The 26,183-nt window shown below is 38.5% G+C and overlaps 1 long non-coding RNA gene across 1 annotated transcript in view; it reads right to left on the reverse strand.

Moving 5' to 3' along the window:
• Positions 1-592: 592 nt before the first annotated feature.
• LOC129644957 (uncharacterized) overlaps positions 593-26,183 on the reverse strand; it is a 34,201-nt gene continuing 8,610 nt past the window's right edge. The window contains exon 3 of the long non-coding RNA XR_008711084.1: positions 593-719. This is a non-coding gene — a long non-coding RNA (uncharacterized LOC129644957). The remainder of the gene's footprint in view (positions 720-26,183) is intronic.

Consider the following 26,183-nt stretch of genomic DNA (forward strand, 5'->3'; position numbering starts at 1 on the left):
CCTACTCCGAACCTTTACTTTATGACCTATTAACTTCCCAAAGGCCCCACCTGTAACTGTTGTTGTGTTTAGTTGCTATGCCGTTTGCGACTCTTTTGCAACCTCGTGGACTGTAGCCCATTAGGCTCCTCCATCCATGGGATTTTCCAAGCAAGAATACTGGAGTGGGTTGCCATTTCCTTCTCCAGGGGATCTTCCCAACTCAGGGATCACATCCATGTATCCTGCTTGGCAGGTGGATTCTCCACCACTAAGCCACCAGGGAAGCTTCCACTATAATACCACCACTTTAATGGGCAAGGTTCTCCCACCATATGAATTGCAAGTGGTGGGGAGAGGTTGGGAGAGGACACAAACATTCATTCCATAGCACTGGTTATTCCATGACAGTGCATTAGAAAGCATATGGGAAGCACACAGGTAAAGGAATGAGAGACTAAGTAGAAAAAACATTAACAGTTTATAATTAATAGTGTTTAAATTACTATACAAATATTTATATATGTTTTTCTTCCACAGCTTCTCCTTCAAATGGTTGCCATGTAAACTGACATTTAGAAGGCTGAAGCCCTTGAGATTCTCAATGTTTATTGGTTAAAACCATGCATTTTACTCATTCATTTCAGGGTAGTGCTAAACTCACTCACATAACAGCTGACAACTGTCCTTGGAGCTGCTGCCTTGAAGTCACTGGTTAGAGAAGGCTGCAGAAGCAAGCCCTGAAAAATCAAAAGCAGACAATTTCTCAGCGATTATGGTACAATAGTTATAATACTTCTTTCTATACTTGAATGAAAGAATTACAATATATCAAGGACAGAATATATTTGGCACAGAGTTATCAAAATATGTATGCATGTGTGTATGTGTATGTACATATATGTGAAAATAGAAAAAATATCATTCCAGAAGCTTGGAATCAAGAGGAAGAGTTACAGTGGGACATTGCTGAGAGGTTTAAATAAATTCTATTATTTAATGTCTTGCCAAGGGGGGCTTTGGGCCCTATTTTAATCATTAACTGATGTTTGAGATGTGAATTATCTTTAATTCACTCCTAAACTAATTTACAAAAGGATAAATTCCTGAATTATGTTCCTCTGGTTTTCCTGTTTTACTCTGTATAGGCAGTCTCTGAGTTCTACTGCTTATTCAGACATAGCATTTTCCAGATCCATCAACTTTTTCTGCACAACTCACAAGCTTCTGCCTGACTTGAAACTTTTATCACAGAATCAAAGATTCTTTAAATTTCAAGGACATGAAATGGCATCTAAATCAACCCAGGATATAAATCCCCTCTATATTAGAGCATCCCTGACTGACAGGTACCCTGTCTCAACAGAAACAATTGCAACAAAAGGGGTGAGGGAGCATGATCCAGTTCATGGGCAGCCTATGGTACTTGCTAACTGGATGCCTATGAAATAATTACCTGACTGTTTTTTGGGGCTTCCCTGGTGGCTCAGAGGTTGGGCTTCCCTGGTTAAAGCGTCTGCCTGGACTGCGGGAGACCCACGTTTGATCCCTGGGTCGGGAAGATCCCCTGGAGAAGGAAATGGCAACCCACTCCAGTACTCTTGCCTAGAGAATCCCATGGAGGGAGGAGCCTGGTAGGCTCCATGGGGTCACAGAGTCAGACAGAACTGAGAGACTTCACTTTCCTTTTGTTTGTCAAATAAAAATAAAAATATTACCCCTTTATACTGATCCTATGTAAAATTCTTTATAACCTCTGAAAAATCTGTAAAAAGTGCTATTAAAATTTAATTCATTCTTTATTATTTTACCAATCAGCCTACTCTACTTCTATCCATCTCTGGTTATTATAAGTCTCCCATCCTCCCTTGCAGCTGCTGCTGCTGAGTCAATTCAGTAGTGTCCAAATGGCCAAAAATGTTTCCCTAAAGTTCCACCTAGAATGACAGAACTTCTGCTGCTGCTGCTAAGTCGCTTCAGTTGTGTCCGACTCTGTGTGAACCCATAGACGGCAGCCCACCAAGCTCCCCCATCCCTGGGATTCTCCAGGCAAGAACACTGGAGTGGGTTGCCATGTCTTTCTCCAATGCGTGAAAGTGAAAAGTGAAAGTGAAGTTGCTCAGTCATGTCCAATTCTTAGGGACCCCATGGACTATAGCCCACCAGGCTCTTCCATCCATGGGATTTTTCAGGCAAGAGTACTGGAGTGGGGTGCCATTGCCTCCTCAGTCTAGTAGTATTGTTGCCTCTGAATGTCATGAGGATGAGAGGTTCTTGCCATGGCCACAAAATCAGGCATAGCTATGGCATCAGTATGGAACAACATCTATTAGATAAAAACAAGCTGTTAACTTATTCCAAAATCTTGATGGAACATTATTGATTGTGCCAGTAACAATGTCTTAGTTCATTATTTCTTCCAGCCAAGGCCTGTACCTCTTAAAACTAAATATACAAGATTGAGGTATGGTATAATAAACTGCTGCTTTAAAAGGGGCCCAGACAACTAAATCTTGGACTTCTCTGCTGAAGGTTGCTCAAATTCTGCAATATTCCATTAGGCCCCACATATAATAGACACTTATTTCTAATTCTGTATCCATTATTTGCTGCCATAAACTTATTTGATAGACCTTCACTAACAGATTGGTGGTGATTTTTTTACCCCAAACTTTTCAACCCCAGCACTTCAGTTAGCTGCATGCATGCACGCCTCCCTCCATAAAGCCATCCCCATTCTCAGTCTCTATGTTCAGCTCCTCCTGCACACCCACACTAAGATTCTCACCCCTATCACAGCACAGACATTCTGTCTTATGCCATGGTAAACCATTTTCATGTCTGTCTTTCCTAATGAGTCATAAGCTCCTGCTGCTGCTGCTAAGTCGTGTCCGACTCTATGCGACCCCATAGACGGCAGCCCACAAGGCTCCCCCATCCCTGGGATTCTCCAGGCAAGAACACTGGAGTGGGTTGCCATTTCCTTCTCCAGTGCATGAAAGTGAGAAGGGAAAGTGAAGTCGCTCAGTCGTGTCTGACTCTTAGCGACCCTATGGACTGCAGCCCACCAGGCTCCTCTGTCCATGGGATTTTCCAGGCAAGAGTACTGGAGTGGGGTGCCATTGCCTTCTCCTAGATGCCTGAAAATATGATGAATGAATAAGGTAAACAACAAAGGACTCATTTAACAAATGGCAATAGAATATCTCTGTTTTTCCCTCTACTATATTTATAATATTTTCTATATAAGAATATATTCCTGATACTGATTGATCCATCAAGAAATCTAAATTCATTTATTGTCATCTAAATTTTATTTTAGTACAAATTCAAACTCAGAAAAAGCCTAATGATATATACATGTTGTGTGGGGAAGCATTCAAGATGCTCACGATGGGAAACTGACCTTTGTTTCTAGATTGCTGAAGAGAGATATCTCAATGCCATATCTATCAGTCAGAGCTTATAACAACAACAACAAAAAACTTGCTGGAGAGGGTGTGGAGAAAAGGGAACCCACCTACCCTGTTGATGAGAGTGTAAACTGGTATGGCCACTATGGAGAACAGTATGGAGGTTCCTTAAAAAAACAAAAATAGGGCTTCCCTAGTGGCCGAGTGGTAGAGAATCCCCCTGCCAGTGTAGGAGACACAGGTTTGATATCTGGTCCAGGAAAATCCCACATGAAGCACAGTCACTAGGCCCGTGCAGCGCAACTACTGAGCCTGAGCTCTAGAACCAGTGAGCCGCACCTACTGAGATTGCACGCCACAGCTCCTGAAATCTGTGTTTCCCAGAGCCTGGACTTCACAACAAGAGAAGTCACCACAATGGGAAACCCGCACACTGCAGTGAATAGAAGCCCTGACTCACCACAACTAGAGAAAAGTCCATGCAGCAACAAAGACCCAGCACAGACACAAATAATAAGCAAATAAAATTACAAACAAAAATCAAAATGCTCATGACCCAGCAATCCCAATCCTGGGAATGGACACAGGGAACCCCATAACTCGAAAAGATACATGCACCCCAATGTCCATCACCAGAGGAATGGATAAAGAAGATGTGGTACACATGGAATAGTAGTGTACACAATGGAATACTATGCAGCCATGAAAAAGAATAAATAATGTCATTTGCATTGACATGAAAGTACCTAGAGATTGTCATTCTGAGTAAAGTAAGTCAGACAGAGAGAGAGAAATATCATATGATATCCCTTATATGTGGAATCTAAAAAGAAATGATACAAGTGAAATTATTTACAAAATAGAAACAGACTTACAGACTTAGAGAATGAACTTATGGTTACCAGGGGGAAGGACAGAAGGAAAGGATAGTTAGGAAATTTGGGATTGACTTGTCCACCCAGCTATGTTTAAAATGGATAACCAACTAGGACCTGATGTATAGCACATGGAACTCTGCTCAATGTTATGCGGCAGCCTGGATGGGAGGAAAGTTTGGGGGAGAATGGATACATTTCTATGTATGGCTGAGTTGCTCTGCTGTGCACTGGAAACTATCACAACATTGTTAACCAGCTATACTCCAATATAAAATAAAAGTTAAAAAAAAAAAGGATAAATGTAAAAACTAGGCCTGGACTATCTCATGTTTATAATTACATACAATGTCTATAATAAACACATATAGTAGAAAGGAATTTTCACATTTTTAAATAAGAAATATAAAAGTACTGCGATTATCAGCCTAAGCTTCCAGCCCCTGGGAGCTCTAGTTCATTCTTCTGTCTTTCTAGAACATGGGGTAGAAAACTGCAGTCTGTAAAGGGAATGAAAATAGCTGTCAGAGCAAATGGAGGACAATGATTGATATATCCAAGTAAGCTGATATAGTACACAATTACACAAGAGTATCTTGCTCCTCTTTTTAATATGTTTGTTGTCCCTCTGGAATTTAAACCAGGGATTGATTTATTCCATAGATATGCTTTCCCTCACTCTAATGCAGGCACTGACCAGGCAGGGAAAGTAACAAAGATAAATGTGACAGGGCTGCTTGTCTGAAGGATTTCTGATGAGTCAGTGGGGATGGACATGCATCCAAGTGGCACAGGAGTTATGATGCAGTGAGGCCCGAGAAAGAGGGCAGTCAGAACAGTCTTCCTGAAGCAAATATCCATGCATTATATATTGGGATTTTAAATTTGAGCACATTGGAGAAAACATGAATTCTAAAGTAAGCCCCAGAGAAATCTTTTCTGAGTTCCCAACACTTCTGTGTATAAATATTCAATAGTTGATCTGCTGCAGATAGAATTCTGTAAACAAATTCAGACATGACCTTCATTTGCTATATGCTGTGGCAGGAATAACGAAGCTCCTACAGACACTGAAAGCTCCTGGTTCCATTATAATAGCAACACTGGCTTCTTAAAAGAGCCACAGACCACTGGCAGAAGGAATTTTGAATACTTTAATATTTCTTTTAAAGCCATGGCAACCATGAAACAATTGTAGAAGTAGAAGGTGTGAATTCTTGACATTTTTTTTTCGTGTCTAGTATTCTGAATTTGCACATAAAAAACTCATAAAATGTATAATGTTGAAAGGGAAAGACAACATTATACTTAATATTATACTTAATGAATGTGAAGTGGCCAAAGGATCTTTTGTCAGAGAGTCACCGAATAATTTAAAGTTCATAGGATTTTTTAAAAATGGTTTGTCATTTTGAAGGTATTTATTACTTTGCCAAAAAGAAAAAAAAAATCAGCCATTCAGACATAGAGGAATGTCATAGGTTTTTCTAGATTTTATTCCATACCTTTATATTAGACCACAGATAAGACAAATGACCACATTAATGAACAGTTTTTACTTCACTGAAAATATGTGGATTTTTCAGCTCTTGATTTTTACAGACCATGGACAATGGCCTCAAAATAGCTCCATGAGTTACTGAAAAACATATTTGAGGATTCACTAATCTATTTAGAAGCAGCAGTATTATGTTCTCATTATTGAAAGTAAACAATGCAATAAATTTCTCTTTTGTACATCTTTTATCTAGGATTTAATACACTACTGCTTAATATACTTCCCTAGTGGTTCAGATGGTAAAGCGTCTGCCTACAACGTGGGACACCTGGGTTCTATCCCTGGGTCGGGAAGATCTCCTGGAGAGGGAAATGGCAACCCACTCCAGTACTCTTGCCTGGAATATCCTATGGACAAAGGAGCCTGGTAGGCTACAGTCCATGGGGTCACAAAGAGTCGGACACGACTGAGTGACTTCACTTTTGATTTCACTTTCACTGCTTAATATTAGTTCAGTGACCTTTCTTGTCATATTTATTCACATCTGAATGAGAATAAGAGTGAATTCTTAAACAGAATAAAAAGACAGAATTCACTTCTCTTAAAAAAATAAAAGGAAAAAAACCACATATTTGTCTTTATATTTTTTATCAACAGCCAAAATGTATGCATGTCATCTAGCTTCATAATGGAATTATGTATTGTTCAGAGTACTAGATACAAATATTTTATTACTGTTAATGATTTTAACATCACAATGACTAATGCATTGTTTCTTGAAAATCAATTGTTTGAAATAAGTTTAGAAAATGATTCAGTTGAAAGATGATTCAGGCTGCATCTAAATAAAATTTCTAAGTACTAGTGAAGCATGAATCATGACCTTTAACTCAAAGTGTATTGTTTCGCATTTCCCACATACTCTCTAAAGACAAGATCTGCTATAAAAACAAATGAGTGGAAGCTCTCTCTATATACCTAACATTGCTAAACACCGAGAATTTTACATTTTAATATTAACATGCTCAACTTTCCAAATCTTAACTGAAGAATCACTACCAAATCTGGGCTTTCGCATTTGCTGATTTCAATGGAAGCAGTGGCTGTTGGGACACTCTTTTTAACAGATTAGTCAAAGCCCCTCTACCAAACATTTTATTTTGTGTTTCTTTTGTTGCTATATAATGACCAGTTTAGTTGCTCTGTTCCCTCATTACAACTTAAACATGACCACTAATATCCATATGTATGCTGATGGTCACAAACTAAATCTATGATAAAGTCTTAAAAGAAAATCAAGACACATGTCCTCCTGATTATAGCCTTCTAAATCATGAATCCCTGGTAAGGAAGAACATTGTTGCCTTTATTGTTGAATCACCAGTGCCCAGCACATAGTTTTGATAAACAAACATAACAAAACTTCACCATTGGTTAGTTATATCAACATAAAATATGAAGAATGTCCCAATTTCTAAAGTTAAGGTTATGGCTACCTGCCCTTCCTCTGAATTTCTATAGCATTTCTCTAAAAAACACATATGACACTTTGCACTACCTTCAATGAGATAATTTTTTTTTCTTTTCTTCTATTTCCTTTTTTTTTTAAAGGTTTTTTATTTGTTCTTGTGCCATACCGTGCAGCATGTGGGATCTTAGTTCTATAATCAGGAATAGAACCCAGGCCCTCTGCACAGAAGGCACAGGGTCTTAACTACTGGACCATCAGAGAAGTCCCATCTCTTTCCTTTCTTTTTAAACCTGATAAATGTCATCTCTTTAAACAGGCAGTAAACACCTGGAGAATAGGAGCTCTGTCACATGTTTCTTTAAAATCTCAAATATTCTTATAAAGTACAAAGCTCAAGAAATGAACTCAGATTGAAACATAAGTTCTACTTTCTTCCCATATATGCTTCCCATATACTATACTCATTCTTTTATAATCTTATGGTTTTATTCATGAATTTGAGCACTCACAATAAGGTCAATCTATTAACTAAATCTACTGAATTTGCATGTATATCAAGATAAAATTACTCAGAGTCTGATGATTTTAAAGCTATTTGCAGATAGAAAGATCATTTTCAAGAGGAATTTCTTGGAGCACAGTGACCTTTAGAGTTCCTTCACGCTCCACTCTCAACATTAAGCTATATGCCTTTCTTGGCCAAATATCTCCTGGGATCTACCAATGTGAGCCTTTCAGTTCATTCTGCATAAATAAGGAACTAATGTGGGAATTTATTCAGGTGTCAGGCCAAGAACAAATATTGAAAAGCAACATGTACTAGGAAGATCTTACCATTCAGAGTTTCCAAAGCAAAGTTGCCAACAGCCCCTTAAGAGTGTTACAGGTGGTTCCTGATCTTAGAAAGGCCAATAAAGAGTTAATGGGAGGGCTGAATTTATCCTGCAGTTGAGGTTTGGAGAACACAACAAAGAGGCTCTGTCAGGTCCCTCAGTAGGCAACTGACAGCCTGCTTAACTCCTAAAACAAAAGGCCACAGGGATGCAAACCACTCAGCCTTGCCCCACCATCCCTGGAAGCCCACAGTTTAAAACACCCCTCACAGCCAGACCTGCACTGTACTAAACCAAAAAAGAACAATTATTTCTACAAGAGGCCATTAGTCAAAATTACAGAACAAATTCCCAAAGAAACACAGCTTCTGGAAGAGAGACAGTAACCCTAAATAAAAATAATAATAAGAGCATCAAAAGAGATGCCCAAACTGGAGTACTCACTACCTCCACCACAACTACCATATTCCACGCCACCATCCTCTCTTGTCAGTGTTTTTGCAGTACCTCCTATTGTTCTTCTTCTTGTTTCTTCTTCACACAAAAGCCATATTTTTCTATTGAAAAAGCAAGTCAGAGAGGAGGCATTGTGGAAGATTTTGGCAGCAGAGGCTTGTTTTATGAATCTCACAAGACCCATCATAAAAACAAAGAGAACAACTAGGAAAGCAAAAACAAAGACTCACAGATAACATCTATAATAAAGCTAGGTGACAAGATATCTTCACAAATCACAAAGTGTAGGGAGGTGATAAAAACCACTGAGATTTTTGTGGTATCAGCATTTGTGTGGGAAGAAGTAGAGAGAAAGCACACAGGCTTCTGTTACCTCTGAGCATGGAAGCCCTAAAACCATGAATAAATACCCTCTGGGAATTGCAAGGGCTCAATCTAAGAGTTTCAGTGGAAACTTTTTAAAATCACAGTGAGTGAAGAAAATTATAATGGGCTATACTATAGTGGCGCTGGAACAGTCTGGGCCCTTTAAACTCTTGACACTGACAAGTCAAAGTTCTTTTCAATAGAAAACCTTATATTATAGAAAAATTGCTTTTAGTAGGATCTAAATTGAACAAGTCAGGAGGACAAAGAAACAAGACAGGGAGATATGAACAAAGAAAGAGATCCGTGTAATACTATAGGAGGGAAACAAAGGAAGTAGATGTCTGAAAATATAAGGCTGCTTGTTAATCACTTAGCAAAAATGACAGAAGAACTATTTAACAAGAAAACTACATTGGGCAAATGTATCCTGGGTACTCTTTTTCTCTACAGTCCTACAAGGCAAGAGTGTGAAGATGGAGGAGGACGAAGATGAGGAAATGTCTTCTGAAACCAGTAAAGCACAATATATTTACTACGTGGCCTTTTATATGAAATTTTGCCAACCTCTGTGAAGTGTCTTAGCAGCTTAGCAGCAGCTCTAGCAGAATGAAGCTATAAATGCTATGTTGAATACTCTTCCTTCCAAAAGTAGATTAGAGAGTAAGCAACATGAAATAATCAAGGTAAAGCAGTTATGAGAATAAAAAGAATAAGAAACAATGTTTCTACATACATATCCACAAAAGACATGAAAACTTTAAGTCTACAGCCTAATATCTCAAAACGAGAATAAAGAAATTTTTAAAACTTATCAAAACTATGCGTTCTTTGTCTCTTATAGTCGTTGTTTTAAAGTTTATTTTGTTTGCTGTAAGTATCGCTACTCCAACTTTCTTTGGATTTCCACTTGCATAGAATACATTTTCCCATGCCTCAACGATCAGTCTGTGTTTATCTTTAGATCTGAAGTGAATTTCTTATAGGCAGCATATCTGCGGGTTTTGTATTTTTTGCTTATCGTTTCAGTCACTCTATATGTGTTTTGATTGGAACCTTTATTTTATATATATTTAATTATTGATACGTATGTACTTAGTGCCATTTTAATTGATTTGGGGTTGTTTTTGTAGTTTGTTTTGGTTTCCTTCTTCTTCTTTTGTTCCTTTCCCTCATGATAACTATCTTTAGTGTTATACTTGGATTCTTTCCTTTTTTTAGTGTGAGTATCTATAACAGATTTTCATTTGTGGTTATGATGAGGCTTATAAATAGCTGTGTGTGTGTGCGTGTGTGTGTGTATGATTATTTTTGTTCAGTTCAGTCGCTTAGTTGTGTCTGACTCTTTGCAACCCCATGGACTGCACGCCAGGCTTCCCCGTCCATCACCAACTCCTGGAGCTTACCCAAACTCCTGTCCATCAAGTCGGTGATGCCATCCAATCATCTCATCCTCTGTCGTCCCCTTCTCCTCCCACCTTCAATCTTTCCCAGCATCAGAGTCTTTTCAAATGAGTCAGTTCTTCACCTCAGGTGGTCAAAGTATTGGAGTTTCAACTTCAACATCAGAACTTCCAACGAATATTCAGGACTGATTTCTCTAGCATGGACTGGTTGGATCTCCTTGCAGTCCAAGGGACTCTCAAGAGTCTTCTCCAACATCACAATTCAAAAGCATCAGTTCTTCAGCAGTCAGCCTTCTTTATGGTCCAACTCTCACTTTCATACATGACTACTGGAGAAACATTAGCTTTCACTAAATCCCAGGGACGGAGAAGCCTGGTAGGCTGCAGTCCATTGGGTCGCAAAGAGTCGGACAGGACTAAGCGATTTCACTTTCACTTTTCACTTTCATGCATTGGAGAAGGAAATGGCAACCCACTCCAGTGTTCTTGCCTGGAGAATCCCAGGGACGGGGGAGCCTGGTGGGCTGCCGTCTATGGGGTCACACAGAGTCGGACACGACTGAAGCGACTTAGCAGCAGCAGCAGACCTACCTTTGTCAGCAAAGTAATGTCTCTGCTTTTTAGTATGCTGTCTAGGTTGGTCATAGCTATTCTTCCAAGGAGCAAGCGTCTTTTAATTTCATGGCTGCAGTCACCATCTGCAATGATTTTGGAGACCAAAAAAATAAAGTCTCTCAGTTTCCATTGTTTCCCCTTCTATTTGCCATGTAGTAACGGGACCAAACACCATCATCTTCGTTTTTTGAATGTTGAGTTTTAAGCCAGCTTTTTCACTCTCCTCTTTCACTTTCATCAAGAGGCTCTTTAGTTCTTCATTTTCTGTCATAAGGGTGGTGTCACCTGCACATATGAGGTTATTGATATTTCCCCTGGAAATCTTTATTCCAGTGATTATTTTAAGTTGCTGATTAATATAAATGCATTTCAACAACTCTGCATTTTTTAATTCCCGTCTCCCATGATCACTGCTTTTGATATCGTATTTTACACCTTTTTGTTTTGTGTGTCTCTTAACTACTTATAGCAATATATAGGTGATTTTACTACTTTCTTTTTTTTTTTTTGGTTTTACTACTTTCATCTTTTAACTTTTCTACTAGCTTTGTATGCAGTTGATTTACTGCCTTTACTATATATTTGCTTTACCATTGAGATTTTTTTCCTTTCATAATTTTCTTGTTTCTAGTTCTGGCCTTTTATTTTTCATGTTGAGAAGTCCCTTTAGCATTTCTTATAAAGCTCATCTGGTGATTCTGCACTCTTTTTACATTTGCTTGTCTATAAACTTTCAACCAAGAATACTTCCTCTAGCAAGGATTTTATTAAGATTTGATAGTAAGATCAAAACTTTTGGAGATAAGCAAAAGATGAAAGCAGCAAAATCACTGCATTTTGAAAACTTACCTCCTCACTATTCATTTCTGGGGCTCCAACTACAGTGATGTTAGAATTTTCACTATGGCTGTATATCCATATGGCTTGTACCTTACTTTTCTGTAATAATTCTTCAGTAAGAATTCACTCTTATTCACTCTTGTGTTCATTCTTAGTCTTCATTTATGAAATAATTTTTGGTTCACTTGTAATTCTTGCCAGAGTCTGTCACCTCTCTTTTCAAATTATCCTTTCTCTAATCACTATGTTTCTATGACAAAGGAGGCATGAATATCATAGGGAAAAGAATCCTCTTCAATAAATGGTGTCTGGAAAATTGGACAGCTACATGCAAAAGAACTAAACTGGATAACTTTTTCATACCATATACAAAAGGAAACTCAAAATGAATGAATAACTTAAATGTGAGACTTGAAACCATAAAACTCTAGTCAAACTTAAAAGCTTTGCATAGTCAAGGAAACCATCAACAAAACAAAAAGGCAACCTACTGAATAGGAGAAGATAATTGCAACAGATATATTTGTTCAGAGGTTAATATCCAAAATATACAAAATGCTCACACAAGTCAATATCAAATAAACAAACAATCTGATTAAAAAATGAGGAGAGAACCTGAATAGGCATTTTTCCAAGGAAAACATACAGACAGCCAACTGACACATCACCAATATCAGGAAGATGCAAAGGCCACAACAAAACACCATCTCTTCCTTGTCTGAACGTCTGTCATCAAAAAGACAGCAAATAACAAGTGTTGGCAAGCATGCAGAAAAAAACAGGACCCTTTGCATTACTGGTGGGATTGTAAATTGGTGCAATCATTATGGAAAACAATGTGGAGTTTCCTCAAAAAGTTAAAAATAGAACTGCCATATGATTCAGCAATTTCTCTTCCTGGTATTCACCAAAAGAAAACAAAAATATTAATTTGAAAATATATTTGCACTTCAATTTTCACTGCAGTACTATTTACAGTAGCCAAAATCTGGGAGCAACGTTAGTGTTTATCAATAGATATATAGATAAAGATGTGTGATATACATACATACATATATATACACACACACACACACATATAAAGTGGTTTAATACTCACCATTTAAAAAGGTGAAATCTTATCTTCTGGGACAAGACGACTGGATCTACAGTATACTATGCTATGTAAAATAAGTCAGACAAAGACATATACTACATGACCTCACATATGTAGAATCTAAAAAGAAAAACAAAACAAAAACACATCATAGATACAGGGAACAAATGGGTAGTTGCCAGAAGGTGGGTGGCTGGGTGGGTGAAATAGTTATAGGGGTTTAAGCTATATATTAAGTCACAAGAATGAATATACAGCCTAAGGAATATGGTCAATTACACACGGTAATAACTTTGTGCAGGGACTGAAGGCTAGTAGACTTATGTTGATCATTCCATAATGAATGCAATTGTCACATCATTATGTAGTACACCTAAAACTAATAAAATAGTGCACATCAAATATATTTCCATTAAAAAATTGTATGTTAACTCTATAAGTTTATAAACTTCTTCATAAGGATATTCAAATCAGTTCAGTCACTCAGTCGTGTCTGACTCTTTGTGACCCCATGAACTGCAGCACGCCAAGGCTTCCCTGTCCATCACCAACTCCCAGAGTTTACCCAAACCCATGTCCATTGAGTCGATGATGCCATCCAACCATCTCATCCTCTGTCATCCACTTCTCCTCCCACCTTCAATCTTTCCTAGCATCAGGGTCTTTTCAAATGAATCAGCTCTTCGCATCAGGTGGCCAAAGTATTGGAGTTTCAGCTTCAACATCAGTCCTTCCAATGAACACCCAGGACTGATCTCCTTTAGGATGGACTGCTTGGATCTCCTTGCAGTCCAAGGGACTCTCAAGAGTCTTCTGCAACAACATGTTCAAAAGCATCAATTCTTCAACGCTCAGCTTTCTTTATATTCAACTCTCACATCTATACATGACTACTGGAAAAACCATAGGCTTGACTAGATGGACCTTTGTTGGAAAAGTAATGTCTCTGCTTTTTAGTATTCTGTCTACATTGGTCATAACTTCCCTTCCAAGGAGTAAGCACCTTTTAATTTCATGGCTGTGATCACCATCTGCAGTGACTTTGGAGCCCTCAAAATTAAAGTCAGCCACTGTTTCCCCATCTATTTGCCATGAAGTGACAAGACCAGAAGCCATGATCTTAGTTTTCTGAATGTTGAGCTTTAAGCCAACTTTTTCACTCTCCTCTTTCACTTTCATCAAGAGGCTCTTTAGTTCTTCTTCACTTTCTGCCATAAGGGTGGTGTCATCTGCATATCTGAGGTTATTGATATTTCTCCTGGCAATCTTGATTCCAGCTTGTGCTTCTTCTAGTCCAGGGTTTCTCATGATGTACTCTGCATAGAAGTTAAATAAGCAGGGTGACAATATACAGCCTTGAAGTACTCCTTTTTCTATTTAGAACCAGTCTGTTCCATGTACAGTTCTAACTGTTGCTTCCTGACCTGCATACAAACTTCTCAAGAGGCAGATCAGGTGGTCTGGTATTCCCAGGTCTTTCAGAATTTTCCACAGTTTATTGTGATCCACATAGTCAAAGGCTTTGGCATAATCAATAAAGCAGAAGTACATGTTTTTCTGAAACTCTCTTGCTTTTTCGATGATCTAGTGGATGTTGGCAATTTGATCTCTGGTTCCTCTGCCTTTTCTTAATTCAACTTGAACATCTGGAAGTTCATGGTTCATGAACTGTTGAAGCCTAGCTTAGAGAATTTTGAACATTACTTCACTAGAGTGTGAGATGAGTGCAATTGTGCAGTAGTTTGAGCATTCTTTGGCATTGCCTTTCTTTGGGATTGGAATGAAAACTGACCTTTTCCAGTCCTGTGATAAGGATGATTTCCTAACAAAAGAGAATATTGTTAAATTTGACTAATAAGTCAAAAATTTGAATAAACTTATAATAATAAAGAAACTGGAAAATCTTCATTATTAAAAAAGGAATTCCACGAGGGGATTCAAAGGAGCATACTTGTAAGCATTGATTTGAAGAAAAACACATTTTTATGTTTGTATCTATTTAAGTTGCCTCTTTGCTCAATCATGTCCTGCTCTTTGCAACTCCATGGACTGTAGCCAGCCAGCCTCTCCTGTCCATGAGATTTTATAGGAGAGATTAGTGGAGTGGGTTGCCATTTCCTACTCCAGGGGATCTTCCTGACCCAGCAATGGAACTTGAATTTCTTGCATCTCCTGCATAAGCAGGCAGATTCTTTACCACTAGCACCACCTGGGAAACCCATTTAAATTAGCAGCTCTCAATAAAACACAACTTCCAGGAAGAACAACTTTACCAGTATCTAGAAAAGTGGCATTTGGGCATATTCTATTACCTAGTAACTCCGTACAGAGGTTTTTCCGCAAGAGCATAAGGAGCCACGAGCATAGATCTTCACTGCAGCAATACTTGAAATAGTGAAGGTTTGTAAGTAATTAAATTTCATGTGAGAGGGTTGGATTGATACATTGTAATACCTGGTGGTTCAGATGATAAAGCGTCTGCCTACAATGTGGAAGACCCAGGTTCGATCCCTGGGTCAGGAAGATCCCCTGAAGAAGGAAATGGCAATCCCCTCCACTACTCTTGCCTGGAAAATTCCATGGATGGAGGAGCCCGGTAGGCTACAGCCCATGGGGTTGCAAAGAGTCGGACACGACTGAGCAACTTCACAACCAACAACCAATACACTCAAACAAATATAATGCCCCAGTAAAATGGATACAGCTCAAAATATATGAAGTGAAAAAAGCAAGTTATAGAAAAGTACATAGGTATATGAAACCACTTTATGAAAATTTTTTAAAAAATAAGACATTGACTAAATATTTGCTTCAGACATATATATGTAATGAAAACATAAAAATGTGGACTGGATACACATAACATCACAAGGACTGCCTCCAGAGAAAGGAGGAAGCCATACACTAACAGGGAAATGATGGGATTTCATATTTAACTTTCATCACTTGAAAAAAGATCTGTAATAAATATGACAAAATGTTAACATGTTTTAAAATTCTGGAAATATCAAAATGTTGTATGATTTTTAGTCAAAGTTTTAAATTTCTATTAACTCCCCTAAAGCCCTTTCTGCCTCCCTTTCCATCTGTTTGGGTCCCACTTTCCTGACAACTTGTTGTTCACCAAGTTGTGTCCAACTCTTTGCAACCCCATGGACTGGAACACGTCAGGCTTCCCTGTCCTTCACTATATCCCAGAGTTTGCAGAAAGTGATGCCCACTGAGTCAGTGATGCTATCTAACCATCGTCTGAGAGATGCCTGGTGCTGTTTCCTTCCCCAGAGCAACTCTCCAAAAGCAATCTTTACCACCTGGGAAGCCCATTTAAGTTGGCAGCCCTCAATAAAACACGATTGCTAGGAAGAACAACTTTACCAGTATCTAGAAAAGTGGGATTTGGGCATATTCTATTACCTAGCAACTTCCTAGAGAGGTTCTCCCACAAGAGCATAAGAGCCATGTTTCTAGATCTTCTGCCATTTGTATTTATTGTAAACTAAAGCAGATTATTACTCTGAAGTACCTAATTGTCTAGTTGTTTAATCTCTATCCATATATACTTTCCAAACATTACAAATATCAGAGAACAGGTGGTTGCATCTTTGTAATTATAGGGCTATTATTCTGGGAAAGTGGTTTTTCCCAGGTTCCTGAAATCACATCTGCCAGGCAACATTTTACATATTGCATGTAATTCAAGGCTAGCTCAACAAAAAGCAATTAACTTGCACATTGTTTTATCATTAATGTAAGAGAATTGCATAGGGGGATTCTAGTATTCACAATACAGCATAAAACCGCATGAACACATGTCTCAGTTCCCCAGATAACTAGATTGACAAAACATATGGCATATGTTTTATTTAGAGAGACAGTGTTTTGCTGGAGCATATATGGTTAGAAAAATATAGGTAGAGGGATGGTTCAGCTTGAAATTAGGCACTTGCTCTCAAGGATGCTTCTCTTTCAGAGTGACCAGGAGACTATGTCCCTATAATGTACAGGCTGCAAAGTATGATATAACTCATTGACCGTGCACTTGCAGGCAGATTTCCCTGAGTTGGAACAGAAACCCAGTAACCTTCCTATGTGCATTGGATTTAGACTTTCACCTCAGTTTATTTTCCATAGTTTTTAATATAATTCAACATTCTTTTAATGAGTACACACATTTTTGTAACAAAACAAACAGTTTCTCAATTGGCAGATTCACTGGAAATCTCCCAGAATGTAATTTCTTTAGAAAACTGCTTTGTGAATCCTCCCAAAGCCAATATGTCTATGCAAAAAAAAAAAAAAAAAAAAAAAAATCCTCAATTTAATGGACCATGCAATTTAATAGAATATTCAATGTCTATCCATTACTTAAACTGTAAGGAAAAAGTCAATTTAATATATGAATTCAATATTAGGGAAATTATTCTAAGTTAACAGAATATAAAAAGGTATGACAATTTATTATGTTGATTTTTAAAGTGCAATCTATATATGTATTATATGATTGGTATGGTAAAGAAAATAGGTATTTATACTAAGATTAATTTTTGCCAATGTTTGGAAAAAAGTTATAAAAAGAGTAACTTAAAGCAAAACCTCAATTCTAAGATCTTTACAAGTATAACAGGACTTAGTAAATTTGATAGTTCTATTCCAAGTATAATGAGAAATTTTAATATAAAATTAAAATTTGACATAATTTATGATGTGGCTAGACTAATGAAAGGGGCTTCCCTGGTGGCTCAGTGGTAAAGAATCCACCTGCCAATGCAGGAGACATGGAGTCAATCATTGTCAGAAAGATCCACTAGAGAAGGAAATGGCAACCCACTCCAGTTCTTGCCTGGGAATCCCATAGAGAAGCCTGGCAGGCTATAGTCCACGGGATTGGAAAGAAGTCAGAAACAACTATAGAGACTAAACAATGACAACAACAAGAAAATAATGAGAAGTAAACAATATTGAAGAATATTTGTGCCTGGTTTATCAAATTCCAAGGCTATAAAATGAGTGGTAAACAGTATTTATATAACTTTTTGTATTTATATAATTATACTTAAAATTTAGAAAATACCTGGTAAATAAATTTTAATATTTCTCCTCCCTAACCTTGGCAGTGATCAAGACCATCCCCAAGAAAAACAAGTGTAAAAAGGCAAAATGGTTTTTAAGGTCTGAGAAGTCCTTAAAAATAGCTGTGACTAGAAGAGAAGCGGTGGAGAAGGCAATGGCAACCCACTCCAGTACTCTTGCCTGGAAAATCCCATGGACGGAGGAGCCTGGTGGGCTGCAGTCCATGGGGTTGCTAGGAGTCAGACACGACTAAGCGACTTCACTTTATTTTTTTCACTTGCATGCATTGGAGAAGGAAATGGCAACCCACTCCAGTGTTCTTGCCTGGAGAATCCCAGGGATGGGGGAGCCTGGTGGGCTGCCATCTATGGGGTCGCACAGAGTCGGACATGACTGAAGCGACTTAGCAGCAGCAGCAGCAGCAGAAGAGAAGTGAAAGGCAAAGGAGAAAAGGAAAGGATATGCTCATTTGAATGCAGAGTTCCAAAGAATAGCAAGAGGAGATAAGAAAGTCTTCTTCAGTGATCAATGCAAAGAAACAGAGGAAAACAACAGAATAGGAAACACTAGCTATCTGTTCAAGATAATTAGATATACGAAGGGAACATTTCATGCAAAGGTGGTACAATAAAGGATGGGAATGGTATGGACCTAACAGAAGCAGAAGATATTAAGAAGAGGTGGCAAGAATACACAGAAGAACTATAGAAAAGATATCTTCATGACCAAATAACCATGATAGTGTGATCACTGACCTAGAGCCAGACATCCTGGAATGTGAAGTCAAGTGGGCCTTAGAAAGCATCACTACGAACAAAGCTAGTAAAGGTGATGAGATTCCAGTTGAGCTATTTCAAATCCTAAAAGATAATGCTGTGAAAGTGCTGCACTCAATATGCCAGCAAATTTGGAAAACTCAGCAGTGGCCACAGGACTGGAAAAGGTCAGTTTTCATTCCAGTCCCAAAGAAAGGCAGTGCCAAAGAATGTTCAAACTACTGCACAATTGCACTCATCTCACATGCTAGTAAAGTAATGCTCAAAATTCTCCAAGCCAGGCTTCAACAGTACATGAACCATGAACTTCCAGATGTTCAAGCCGGATTTAGAAAAGGCAGAGGAACCAGAGATCAAATTGCCAACATCCGTTGGATCATTGAAAAAGCAAGAGAGTTCCAGTTAAACATCTACTTCTGCTTTATTGACTGTGTGAAAGCCTTTGACTCTGTGGATCCCCACAAACTGGAAAATTCTTAAAGTGATGGGAATACCAGACCACCAGACCTGCCTCTTGAGAAATCTGTATGCAGGTCAGGAAGCAATGTTTAGACCAGGACATAGAACAACAGACTTGTTCCAAATAGGAAAAGGAGTATGTCAAGGCTATATATTGTCAGCCTGCTTATTTAACTTCTATGCAGAGTACATCATGCAAAATGCCAGGCTAGATGAAGCACAAGCTGGAATCAAGATTGCCTGGAAAAATATCAATAACTTCAGATATGCAGATGACACCACTCTTATGGCAGAAAGCAAAGAAGAACTAAAGAGCTTCTTGATGAAAGTGAAAGAGAGAGTGAAAAAGCTGGCTTAAAATAAAAAATGCAGAAAACTAAGATCATGGCATCTGTTCCCATCACTTCATGGCAAGTAGATGGGGAAAGAATGGAAACAGTGACAGACTTTTTTGGGGGTCTCCAAAATCATTGCAGATGGTGGCTGCAGCCATGAAATTAAAAGACACTTGCTCTTGGAAGAAAAGCTATGACCAACCTAGACAGCATACTAAAAAGCAGAGACATTATTTTGCCAACAAAGGTCTGTCTAGTAAAAGCTATAGCCTTTCCAGTAGCCATGTATTGATGTGAGAATTGGACTGTAAAGAAAACTGAGCATCTAACAATTGCTGCTTTTGAACTGTGGTGTTGGAGAAGACTCTTGAGAGTCCCTTGGACTGCAAAGAGATCCAACCTGTCCATCTTAAAGGAAATCAGTCCTGAATATTTATTGGAAGGACTGATGGTGAAGCTGAAACTCCATTACTGCCGGGGACCAGCCCCGGCTGATCCAGGGTATTCGAAGGAGAGACGGCTAGGCGAGGGTCAGGGAATAACTGCTTAATTACACTTTAATTAAGGATACAAAGAGTAATAGAATAAGGATAGCTCAGTGAGGAAATTCAGTGGAGAAAAGCGGCTGAAATAAGGATAGCTCAGTAGGAAAATTCAGTGGAGAAAAGAAGCTGAGTGGCTTGGTTTACGTGGAAAATCAATATAACCCGTGACACCAGGTTAGCTCTGACCACGGAGGCCGCAGGCGCCCTCTCGAATAGCGGAAGGTGCCCCACCTTAGACACCTTCTCGAGTGGGTCTTAGAAGCCCAGGCAAATAAATGGTCGCAGAGGACATCCGCGCTCCAGATGGACACTCAGCTGGAAGTTAAAGGGAAGAATGACATGGGGAGACCAAGTTTCAGTGAACAAGGCCCGCACTTTATTTTCCAAAGTAGTTTTTATACCTTAAGTTATGCATAGAGGATAATGGGGGAAGGGGTAGAGTCATGCAGCAAGCCAGGCTTTTTTCCTGTAAACTTATCATATGCAAAAGTTCAGGTGATAGACATCATCTTCTGGCCAGGAGGCCTGTTAACATTTTAAGAAACTTATCTTTCTCTAAAGGTGATTATTCCAAAGTCAGGCGCCAGCCTTCCAAAAAGCATTGGACAAAGCTGCATTTTACATTTCTATACACCCATTATATCAATCAATACACTGCCAAGGACACAGTAGGTAAGGAGTATGGAGACTTAGCAGCAAACATTGGCCCAACAAGTGAAAAAACCCTTCACCAATACAATTTCTAATCAATCTTTTAACTACTCAAAGGAATCTGTGTTTAGGCAGTTTAGAACATCTCCTGCCTCTCACAGTTGGGAGGCTCTGAACAATCACATGTGGCCGGAAAAACCCATTCAGGCAGGCTAGAGGATTTCCAAAGGAGTTTGTAGGTTGAAACACTGTCACATCCAGGAATTATTAACTGGAGCTGTAAGCTAACTCTCTTTTCAGAGAGAGGTAGTGGGAGACAGCCCTCCGTAAAGTCAGAGGTGTAGGTGAAAGCACAAAGCAGAAAGTAGGCAGACTCTGGTTTTGGGGGTAGATGCTCGAGAATTTCCAGGGGGACTCCTGAGGCTCGATCCCGCCTTTGCGTATGCCGAGCCTCCTTCCTCATGACCTTTGTCATGGGCGGAGTTCCTCACGCTGGCTCCCAGCAGTGATAGAATTCCAGTTGAGCTATTCCAGATCCTGAAAGATGATGCTGTGGAAAGTGCTGCACTCAATATGCAATATGCACTCAATATGCAATATGCCGGCTCCCGGCACATTACTTTGGCCAATACACCTGATTTGAAGAACTCACTCCTTGGAAAAGACCCTAATGCTGGAAAAGCTTTAAGGTGGGGGGAGAAGGGGACGACAGAGGATAAGATGGTTGGATGTCATCACCAACTCAATGGACATGAGTTTGAGCATGCTCCAGGAGGTGGTGATTGACAGGGAAGCCTGGTATGCTGTATGTAGTCCATGGGGTCACAGAATCAGACACGACTGAGCAACAGAACTGAACTGAACCTTGACAAAATTTGATTAGGGAAAATGAAAATTGGATGAAGAATAAAGAGAAATACAATTTTTGACAATATACACTAAAATAGTAATCCAAATATTATTTACTAACCTAAAATTTCTCTCAGGCAGCAGAAAATTATTTAAAGAGGTCAGTCTTTTTTTTTTTTTTTCACCCCTTCTGCCCATTTTTCCCACTGCCAACCCCTATCTCTGGCAACCACTAACCTGTTCTCTGTATCTATAAGCTTGAGTTTTTGTTTGTTTTTATTTAAGATCCTACTGTAGGGAATATGCTATGCACAGGCCTGTACTATAATTAACAGGGCTTCTTTGAAAAATAAGTATGACTTTCTCATCACCCAGGCTAAGGGCTGGGAGCAGTAAAAAATACATGGTGGAAAAACATCTTGTAAAGAAGATGTTGAAGTACTGATGTGACTGATGGAAAACCATTAGTGACTGTTCCTGTAACCAGAGTCTTGAGGGAGTTTCTGAGAAAGGGTGTCACTAGCCAAAGGGCTAAACAAAGTCATGAAAGGCCTGAAAGTTCGACATTGAGGACTGTGCATTGTATATCTTTATTCCAGATCTGAGATTGCAAAGAACAGATATCTCCAGAGCATGTACAAGGAAGTAGATGTTAACAATAAAAGCATGCAAGGATTAGGATCTGGGCTTTTGCCTGAGAATGGTATCAGCTGCTTGATCCCCACTTTATTTCTGAGTCTTTTTCCTTATTACCTGCTCCTTCAGGTAGGTTCATTGTTGGGCTGGTCCCGACATCCTACATATAAGATAATACGGTACTTGTCTTTCTGTGTCTGATTTATTTCACTTAGCATAATATCCTAGAGGTCCATTAATACTATTGCAAATAGCAAGATTTCATCTTTTTTCTGGTTAAATAATGTTCCATTTAACATAAATACCATAATATCTTTATCTACTCATCCATCAATGGACCCTTAGGCTGTTTCCATATCTTGGCCATTGCAAATAATGCTGAGGTGAACATAGAGGTGTTGAGTTAGTGTTTTCATTTACTTTGGATAAATATCCAGAAATGGATTGCTGAATCATATGTAGTTCTATTTTTTAATTTTTTGAGAAACCTCTATACTCTTTTCCATAGTGGTGATACTAATTTACTATAATTTCCTTAATGCAGACCAGTTCTATTTAATGAGTAAATATTTCATTTTATTTTTTTGCATATTTCTCAAGAACTCAACTGCAAAACAGCCTGATGTTTTTAGAAACATTTAAAGTATATTCTTTTATCCAGTTAATACTTATTGAGTGCAAACATTCAATTATGTGTGCTAGGAATTTGGTATAGAATATGGTCCCTGCTCTGAAAAAGAACTTGAAATGCATAGGGTTCAATAATTGAAAAGATAAGCCCATCACCTCATATTATTCCAGAAATCTAACCTTTATTAATGTGTGATAAATGATATCATACCTATTAGCTTATCCTTGGTTTAGATGTAAGTAGAAAAACGTTTCATTCTCGTTAGCCAGAAAACCATCATTGAGTGTAATAAAATTATTCATGTTGTAACTTTGAGACATAGAAAGAAAAGTAGATACACAAATAAAATTGGGTTTTACCAGTAAGGAAGAGGAAGAATAATTATGGGAAAGGCATCATTCATGTGTGACAGAGAAGTGATGACTGCTCTCAAAACAAATGTATGGTTAGTGTTAGGGAAATTACATCTAGAAAGGAAACTTTGACCAAGGATCTCCTGGAACAAGCATAGATTTAGTGAGGGAAGGTAGTAAGGTAGGTACAGTTCAGTTCAGTTCAATCACTCAGTCGTGTCTGACCTTTTGCAACCCCATGAATCGCAGCACACAAGGCCTCCCTGTCCATCACCAACTCCCGGAGTTTACCCAAACCCATGTCCATTGAGTCAGTGATGCCATCCAGCCATCTCATCCTCTGTTGTCCCCTTCTCCTCCTGCCCTCAATCTTTCCCAGCATCAGGGTCTTTTCAAATGAATCAGCTCTTCGCATCAGGTGGCCAAAGTATCAGAGTTTCAGCTTCACCATCAGTCCTTCCAATGAACACCCAGGACTGATCTCCTTTAGGATGGACTGCTTGGATCTCCTTGCAGTCCAAGGGACTCTCAAGAGTCTTCTCCACAGTTCAAAAGCATCTATTCTTCGGCGCTCAGCTTTCTTTAAGGTCCACCTCTCACATCCATATAGTTAAGATATAAACCCCTTAATGCAAGTCTGAAGCTCAGTGACCAGAATGCAGGGTTTGGGAAAATTAGTGAAAACACAGTTCCATTTTTCTAGGAATTTAATTCAGGTTGGAAAGGCATGAACATGAATCAGAGTAAAGTGACTGGAATTACTAAACATGACAGAAATTTTGTCAAAGAAAATGCTGCAAGTCCATCTCCTTGGTATAATACCCAGGAAAGAATGGGTTAACTATTGAACTAGACTGTCTTCCAGACATAGGCACACTTAAGTAAAGCTTTACCCTTAAACTTTTTTCCAAACCAATTGCAGTTATATCCAGTAATTCTAATGGATATTTCAATATCCATTGGAAACATGTCTCTGAGTATACTGACTGTTCATTGTGTAGCCTGGTAACGTACGGACCACAGCTAAACTAATGAATGAAAGCTAAATCCACATTCCTTCAGATGCTAGAGAACTTACAATTTATGTTGAAAAGATCCTAGACCTTGAAGTTTTCCTGTGTTGATGCAAACCAAACACTTGCCAGTTGTCAAACCTAATAACTAAAACACATCCCACATAGTAACTGGGACAGTGAAGCTGCAACTGGGAGTCTGAAACTTGCATGTTGCTGCCTTACGCATGATTTTGTGGGCCCTGGATTCTATACTTTCTTGAAATTAGTAAGTTTTTTTGCTGAGCAAGCCTATTCTATTCATGAGTTTGAATAATCAAAAACTGAAACCCACTCTGCTAGTCTTATAGACATTTAATATGAATAAAATGGCCATGAATAAAATGGCTAACTTGATATTGAGCCAACTACTAAGCAGGTGTTACTTGATGTACACCTAACCAGTAGTACCCTTGGTTCCCTGGTCTTGGTTGAGAATGAGTCTCAAGATGAATGGACAAAGTTTAAATGCCCCAGATTTAGCTGTTAAAGAATGGTTGGCAAGGTGTTGTTGACAAAGAAATAAGTAGAAAACTTCAATTCTTTCATATGTTTATACCTTAGTGAATTAACACTATAGAGAAGTGAGAAGAGTCCTTCAAAGAGATGCAACATTAGAATGTGAAGTTGATAACGTCCTATTCTGGAGAAGGTACAGAAAATGCCTTTCATCTCTAAGTTTAACAATTAGATAGTCATTTGCTTCAAATCTTTTAAATTTTTCCTAAAGGCATTAGCAAACATTTACTGACCCAGATGAACCCTACATTACTTTCTGAGTTGAAATATGATGTTTCAGTTCATATAAAAGTTAAAAATATAATTACTGTATCATCCAGCAATTCTACTTCTGAGTATATGCCCCAAAGAACTAAAAACGAACTCAAAGAAATATTTATACAATCATTTTCATAGAAACATTATTCACAACAGTCAAAAGGCAGAAGCAACCCAAGTGTCCACAGATGGATGACAGATAAACATAAAGTAATATATAGATGCAATAGAATATTATTTGGCCTTAAAGAGGAAGAGAATTTTGACATATGCTACAACATGGATGAACCTTGAGAACATTATACTAAGTGAAATAAAACAAATACTGTATGATTTCCCTTACAGAAGGTATATCTAGAGCAGTCAAATTCACAGATACACAGAGTAAACTGGTGGTGACCAGGGTAGTCAGAATGGACAGTTAGACTGGCACACACTTTTGCAAGATGAAAAGGGTTCTGGAGACAGATGGTAGTGATGGTTACACACAACATGAATGTACTAAATGCCACTAAAACATACTCTTAAAATGTTTAAGATAATCTTTATGTTTTGTATATCTTAAAACACTTTGGTAAAAACTGGTGTCTTAATACTCTGATGCTGTAAGAGCAATATTGCATAGGAACCTGGAATGTTAGGTCCCTGAATCAAGGCAAATTGGAAGTGGTCAAACAAGGGATGGCAAAAGTGAATGTCGACATTCTAGGAATCAGCGAACTAAAATAGACAGGAAAGGGTGAATTTAACTCAGATGACCATTATATCTACTACTGTGGGCAAGAATCCCTTAAAAGAAATGGAGTAGCTATCATAATCAATAAAAGAGTCCAAAATGCAGTAGTTGGATGCAATCTCAAAAACGACAGAATGATCTCTGTTCATTTCTAAGATAAACCATTCAATATCACGGTAATCCAAGTGTATTCCTGACCAGTAATGCTGAAGAAGCTGAAGTTGAATGGTTCTATGAAGACCTACAAGACCTTCTAGAACTAACACCCAAAAAAGATGTCCTTTTCATTACAGGGGACCGGAATGCAAAAGTAGGAAGTCAAAGAATACCTGGAGTAACAGGCAAATTTGGCCTTGGAGTGCAGAATGAAACAGGGCAAAGGCTAATAGAGTTTTGTCAAGAGAATGCACGAGTCATACCAAACACCCTCTTCCAAAAACACAAGAGAAGACTTTACCCATGGAC

Source organism: Bubalus kerabau, chromosome 2 (genome assembly GCF_029407905.1).
Source record: "Bubalus kerabau isolate K-KA32 ecotype Philippines breed swamp buffalo chromosome 2, PCC_UOA_SB_1v2, whole genome shotgun sequence".
In the NCBI taxonomy this organism is placed as follows: domain Eukaryota; kingdom Metazoa; phylum Chordata; class Mammalia; order Artiodactyla; family Bovidae; genus Bubalus; species Bubalus kerabau.